The sequence below is a fragment of the Amphibalanus amphitrite genome, unplaced genomic scaffold (assembly GCF_019059575.1).
Source record: "Amphibalanus amphitrite isolate SeventyFive unplaced genomic scaffold, NRLGWU_Aamphi_draft 000208F_arrow, whole genome shotgun sequence".
Taxonomy (NCBI): Eukaryota; Metazoa; Arthropoda; class Thecostraca; order Balanomorpha; family Balanidae; genus Amphibalanus; species Amphibalanus amphitrite.
The window spans coordinates 262,229-269,794 of NW_024881703.1; the positions used below are offsets into that span (position 1 = coordinate 262,229).

General features: G+C 43.2%; 1 long non-coding RNA gene across 1 annotated transcript; it reads left to right on the forward strand.

The window, feature by feature from the left end:
• The first annotated feature begins 2,216 nt into the window (after positions 1–2,216).
• Positions 2,217–4,531, forward strand: LOC122385099. The gene is made up of 2 exons (XR_006257154.1): positions 2,217–2,302; positions 2,904–4,531. It is a non-coding gene; the product is annotated as an uncharacterized LOC122385099 (long non-coding RNA).
• Positions 4,532–7,566: the final 3,035 nt, after the last annotated feature.

Here is a 7,566-nt window from a genome sequence, read left to right on the forward strand (position 1 = left end):
TCTAGTTGCTACTCTGTGCTCGTGGTAAATTCACATTATCATTTATACAGTTGAATGACAGATGAAGTTTCGTCTCGGCTTTGCGTGGGATTGGTGAAATTTTTTTTTCCGTTTGAAATTGGTTAATGTGCGTTTTGTGCGCATATTCTTTAACCGGACTTCTTGAAGTATTGATATGAATACACGAAACACTGAGGAGGGATGCAGATTTTTGGCTCCTCGTCAAACTTCCTAAGGAATGTTCGAGACGGATTTTGTGGTAAATTTTCCATACGTAGGTCTAAAAGTCACGTCGATGTTAGGTTAAGTCTGGGAACATAGGTATCTGCATTAGTTAATATAATGATAAATATTGTTATTCACCTGGGAAGGGATCATGTTTAGGACGAATATTCGAAACACCAGGTACTTTTTGTTTATGGTAGCTTTCGAAATACTTTAAAATATAGCTATATAGCTTTTAAATACAAAACCCGGTGTACCGCTGGCAAATGTGTACCGTGTGCTGAAGTAGTGAAAAAGTGCAGGGTGTCTCTATGCTGGAACCTGCGGAATTGTAATATGTATACTTGTATGCATGTTGTTTCGCCGTTTTGACGATTTGCTTATGATGTTGAAGCGCATGTGATAGGCATCTGTCTTTTTTTATCATTGCTGACGTCTGTGATATTACCTGATATTTTTACTCTTCATCCAAGAAGCGAAGACTTGATTTAAGCATGTGACCTTATAATTTTGGAAATTTGAATGTGCGCCACTTATACGTATCCAAACGATGTTTAATATCACGAAACGAACGACTAAGATGAATTGTTAAATTTGATTTGATTCTATGTGTGCCTAACTGTCTAGGCTGAGGAAGGAAGCCGCAGTGCTTTCGAAAGCTACCATAACTAAAAAGTACCTGGTGTTTCGAATATTCGTCCTAAATATCTGCATTGGCTTTGGAGAACAGCTAACATCATCTTATATTGAAGCGTCCGAGTTTGTCAATATGGTGGTGAGCACATGGCGCGTGCTCAATAAGTGCAAATTCGCGTCATAGACTTAACAGGCTTGCAAAATTGGGCGAAAATGGCTAAATTTGACCGACACGGGTCCGGTCCCCGTGCAGTATCTCGGTAACCGTGGGTCCGATCGGCATGGGGAACAATGAGGATCGAACGGGCAATTTTAATGGTGAGCGGTGCAGGGATGGCACGCGCCACGTGCACCCGTGAGGGCACTTATGCTTGAAAAATTGACGTTTCGAACGGATTTTGGACTTAATGCTATTTTCGGGTGACTGTCAGACGGAGCGGGTTCAAACAACGCCTGTTGGCAAGAAAAATGTACCGCCTCTCAAGGAAAATTTGTGAAAAGATAATTGATCAAAAACAATGTGGAACAAATCGCTGGAGAAAATGGTATTTGTTCATGACTTACTTAATTACACGGCTTTTGCTGCATAACCTGATACGTTTGACAATTAAAAATGGCATCGTTGGAAAGAGCATTCAATTTTGTCCAAGATCCAATCATCGCTTTTGCAAGACGAGCAACAGTATTCTTAAAAAATAAAAAATTCAAACCTCTACATGGCAATTCATCTATGGCTCTCATTTTTCAATGACCTTCGTCAACCTATGCTATAAAAACATTTTATTTCACAAAGCAAGTCATAGGAACATCAGACCAGTATGGTAGGTGGAAGCCCATCAACTAGCATGGACGGCGACACAAGTATAAAATACACGTGACAAGTTCTATAGTAGACGTATGGTTTTCAGACACGAGCACCTCGATGCGATGGATGTTTTTTTTTCAAACCAAAATGCTTAGCCGTCAAAAGACAACCGACCGAAATGTATACATGACCCACGGACACAAGACCAACCAAACGCCCACCGATCGAAAATATCCCTTATTCGCGTTGCGGAGCAAGCGGGTCACCCTAGCGGGCCCCATCTACCCCCATCTACGCCTGGCCCGCAGCATTTTAAGTTCATGCCTACATTCCCTGCACAAGCACAATGATATTGAACATTGTAGCGAGACTTACCAGACATCATTGAAGTGTCTTAGCAAGCGACACATTTTAACCGTCTTCGTGTAGCCCGTCGTGAAAACGGCTAGTATGATCTATTCGTAATGCCATCACAATCAGCAATGAATTGATATGAAATGGATCCCATTTTCAGAACGTGAAGCTGAAGCCGGGCCAACGCAGAGCTGCGGATCGTACACTCGCGACTGGGCTGCTGGAGCGGCCGGCAGCAGCATGGATGACAAACTTCAACTCAGCAGCATGAAGGTCACGCGGGTAGGTCAGGTTGATGAGCCAGTCTTTTGCTTGCTGTAGCTACTTTGAAACACCTTTGTGCATTTTACAACCGACACATTTACTGACAGGTGTGCAGAGTCGATGGATGATTTGATGACTGACTCCGGGTTTGTCAGAAATGTTTCATCTTGCCTGCAACAATTCTTTGCACGCTCTTAGATTGCAAGACCTAAAATTGCAATATGTTTTAAAGTAATGTGCAGAGCTATGAAGAGGTTCTGGCACAACTGTTGTTTCTGATTTTAACTGAAAAGGATTCTTCAAAACGTAAGCTTTGTCTTTACTACGACCAAATCTGGCTTTGAAGCATCAACGAACGTTTTAAGTGTCTTGGGCCATGCTATATTGACACCGATCCGGAGTGGGAGTCGGTAAGATTTGGGCGACTCAGACTTCCGGCACCGCGTGCGTGCGTGCGTGCGTGCGTGCGTGCGTGCGTGCGTGTGTGTGTGTGTGTCTTTCATTTATACCACTTAACCTTATTTAGATGCTATATCAGTGCTGTTTCCTGTCCGCTTGTGCAATGTTATCCCCTCCCCTACACCGATTGCTGATGGGTTTCGTTCCCTGTGCGTTACAGCTCGCTTTCCACGTCGGTGGCAGGGCTTACCTAGCGGACCGGTGGAGTGGCGGTGGTACGTGTAGCTCACCTGGGGCGGCGGTGGCAGCATTCGCTGTATCCGATCATCTCCCAGTCCAGAGGCCGCGTGCACGGCACCGGCCGGCGGCATGGACCTGGTGCAATAAGCCTAGCTCGGCCAGTCGGCCCAGCTTGTTCTTTCTCGGGCCGCAGCCCGACGTCGAGGAGCTCAGGCGGGCCAGTCACATGCTGCAGCTACAGAACCGAGATGGTGGACCTCGTCGCAACGCTGCGCGGGCCGCTGGACCACTCAGAGGATGAACAGGGGGAAACCACCAGTCATCTGCAAAACTACAAATAGCCAGTCGGCCCTGTGCTCAAGACCGGCGACCCAGCTCGAAGTTGCAGTGTGGAAGTCCCTGCTTGCGCGGGGAGAAAGATGACCGGATTCAAATCTGCGGCCGCGGTGCGGGCTGTAGGGTAATAAGCGTGCCCCAAGGAGGCGGCACAGTTACCGTGGTTAAACCGTGGTTAACAGTTACAGTTACCAGTTACAGTTAATTGTGGATTGTCACCCAAAGGTTAATGGAGGCATGGTGGCGGGACGGCGGACGGTCGGCGCGGCACCTTCTGTCACGGGATTGAAAGTGCTGCATGGAGTGAACACTTCGGTGGAAATAGAGTGCAGGTCGGGGTGATAAAGTTCAACATTGAAATAGTTGTGAAGATCATCAGATGACAGACAAGAGCGGCAAGCGGGGAGGAATTATACCGGTGCTAGGTAAAGTTCGTTATGATCAAAGTGTAACTGATAATTGTACGATCCATTTGTTGTGCAACTGGTCATTGTGACGTTCATCCCCCTCTCCCGTGGCCGTATGTATGAGAACGATAGTTCCGGCGATTTTTGACTAGCATTCGTAACATGATGCATGACGATGTATTTGTTTGGCGTGCTTTTCTGCACATTATATATGACCTGTTGTCTTCCCCTACCGCGATATTACTGGTTACCGATTCGCATGCCATGAATTCCACGCATCAGACCTAACTTTTAGGGCTTTATTGTGAACATAAGTGACTACGATTTGCGGGCAACACATCTTTACAATTACAAGTGCGGGCAACACTTCTTACAATTACAAGTATTTGTATTTTGTATGATCATTCAGATCATAATGATCATTCATATTCGTGATTGTGGTAACCTCGGTAATTTGCCGTTTGTGAAACTGTTCGGCGCGGTGAGAGCTGACATCTGCCGAGTTGCGCTCGGACCGAGCATGTTAGTTCTGCGCTGTTGGTTGCTACTATTGATGTCAATTATAGAAAATAAGAGTACCGATACCAAGCAAAATACCAACCAAAACCGTGAGAAATATCGAAACCGAACCAACCTAGGAACATGAGGCAAATACCAAATTTATACCAATTTATCTGCATCATATATTAGTATGGGTTCTTAATACCAACAAAATATCAAATACAGGGGGATCGAAATACCAAATACCAAGTTCGTATCGGTTTGGTATCGGTATACCAAAATGTTGGTATCCGATTGACATCTCTAGTTGCTACTCTGTGCTCGTGGTAAATTCACATTATCATTTATACAGTTGAATGACAGATGAAGTTTCGTCTCGGCTTTGCGTGGGATTGGTGAAATTTTTTTTCCGTTTGAAATTGGTTAATGTGCGTTTTGTGCGCATATTCTTTAACCGGACTTCTTGAAGTATTGATATGAATACACGAAACACTGAGGAGGGATGCAGATTTTTGGCTCCTCGTCAAACTTCCTAAGGAATGTTCGAGACGGATTTTGTGGTAAATTTTCCATACGTAGGTCTAAAAGTCACGTCGATGTTAGGTTAAGTCTGGGAACATAGGTATCTGCATTAGTTAATATAATGATAAATATTGTTATTCACCTGGGAAGGGATCATGTTTAGGACGAATATTCGAAACACCAGGTACTTTTTGTTTATGGTAGCTTTCGAAATACTTTAAAATATAGCTATATAGCTTTTAAATACAAAACCCGGTGTACCGCTGGCAAATGTGTACCGTGTGCTGAAGTAGTGAAAAAGTGCAGGGTGTCTCTATGCTGGAACCTGCGGAATTGTAATATGTATACTTGTATGCATGTTGTTTCGCCGTTTTGACGATTTGCTTATGATGTTGAAGCGCATGTGATAGGCATCTGTCTTTTTTTATCATTGCTGACGTCTGTGATATTACCTGATATTTTTACTCTTCATCCAAGAAGCGAAGACTTGATTTAAGCATGTGACCTTATAATTTTGGAAATTTGAATGTGCGCCACTTATACGTATCCAAACGATGTTTAATATCACGAAACGAACGACTAAGATGAATTGTTAAATTTGATTTGATTCTATGTGTGCCTAACTGTCTAGGCTGAGGAAGGAAGCCGCAGTGCTTTCGAAAGCTACCATAACTAAAAAGTACCTGGTGTTTCGAATATTCGTCCTAAATATCTGCATTGGCTTTGGAGAACAGCTAACATCATCTTATATTGAAGCGTCCGAGTTTGTCAATATCTCGAAACCGATTTGAAATTTCGCTGCGTGTGGTTGCAAGGTGCTAGCAGCGGCCGTGAAACCAGCAATCTCGTTGCTGGCTTTGTCTTTTTGGTTTCTTTTTGTCGGTTTTATATTACGTAATTTATCTTTATTATATTTCACGACATGGGACCTTAAAGTAGACGAATATTCAAATGTTCTGGTGCAATGATTGTTAGATTTTAAAAACAATGGTAACAATCATTGCATTAGAATATTTGAATATTCAGTCTTTTCTTTAACATCCCGTGTCGTGAAATATAATAATGATAAGTAAGAAATATAAATGATAAGGAGCATTGGTGACTTGTTTTTGTCTATCGATTCCCGCCATGTTGTGTATACCAGAAATATAAATTGCATGTACGGTAGCAGAGGTGCAGTTTAGTGAGAGGTACACTACTCAAAAGTGCTGCTGCTTCATGCTTGCAGTTTGATTGCAGTGATCAACTTTTCAAGACTTTGGTATACACAACATGGCGGAAATCGTTAGACATTCTGGCCCATATACGGCCAAGGCGAGTGCCTCCCCCTGGTTACGTTATATAAAACCGACATAAAGAAACCAAAGACAAAGCCAGCAACGAAACAAGTGAACGTATTTAATATCAGTTTACAATATACATACTTATTCATACTTATAACAGACTTGCCGTACAGACGACACAAAGCGCTGCAATGATCACCTCGCTGTAGAAGATACACGCAGCGCCCCCCACCAGCGCTAGGAACAGACTAAAGGGGCCGGCTCACCGGCCGGCTGCCGATCGCGGTTGAGAATTAGAGCTGCCAGATTTCCAATGGAAGCAAGTACAGTTCCCGAATGTTCTGTTACGAGAAGTAATCGAGACGCTAGAATTATGTATCCAGTGCAGATTTTAAGAAGACTTATGGGCTGAACAACCGTTTTTAAAGAACTTGGCATACCATGTGTCCGTGTTGTAATTGATAACATTGATAATCTGGCAGCTCTAATACGTCAGCTAATAGAACCTAATTATCGTGGTCGGCCGCAGCTGGCCCATTCTGCCGGCGACTTCAGTTTGTTCTAAGCACTGGTGATGGGCGGTGCGTGCATCTTCTACAGCGATGTGATCGTTGTAGCGCTGTGTGTCGTCTGTACGGCAAGGCTGTTATAATTTTGAATAAGTATGTTTAGTGATCTGGTATTCAATACTTTCACTTGTGTCGTTGCTGCCTTTGTCTTTTTATTCTGTATCCGATTTTTGTCACGATATTAAGCGATAATAAATCTGCCATGTGCAAGATTTTAAAAACAATTGTTACAACCATTGCCCTAGAATATTTGAATCTTCAGTCTTTTCTATAACATCCCGTGTCGTGAAATATAATAATGATAAGGTACATTATATAAAACCGACATAAAGAAACCAAAGACAAAGCCAGCAACGAGACAACAGAATGTATTGAATATCAGTTTACAATACATACTTATTCAGACTTATAACAGACTTGCCGTATAGACGACGCAAAGCGCTTCAATGATCACCTTGCTGTAGAAGATACACGCAGCCCCCGTCACCAGCGCTCGGAACCGACTAAAGGCGCCGGCTGACCGGGGGCTACCGATCGCGGTTGAGAATTAGAGCTGCCAGATTTCCAATGGAAGCAAACACAGTTCCCGAATGTTCTGTTACGGGAAGTAATCGAGAAGCTAGAATTATGTATCCAGTGCAGATTTTAAGAAGACTAACGGGATGAACAGCCGTTTTTAAAGAACTTGGCATACCATGTGTTAGTGTTGTAATTTACAACATGCAAGTCTGTCTTCGCTTCTTGGATGAAGAGTAAAAATATCAAGTAATATCACAGACGTCAGCAACGATAAAAAACTACACATGCCTATCACATGCGCTTCATTATCATAAGCAAATCGTCAAAACGGCGAAACAACATGCATACAAGTATACATTTTTTTTTTCCAACATTTATTGACATCCATACAAATATGACACAGGTGTATAATAATCGAGGGCTCTCAAGCCCAACAAGGACAGTCGCTGTCGTGGCTTCTGACACGAAACAGCCGGTTTCCCGTCTATGCTAACGAGCGCCCCAGG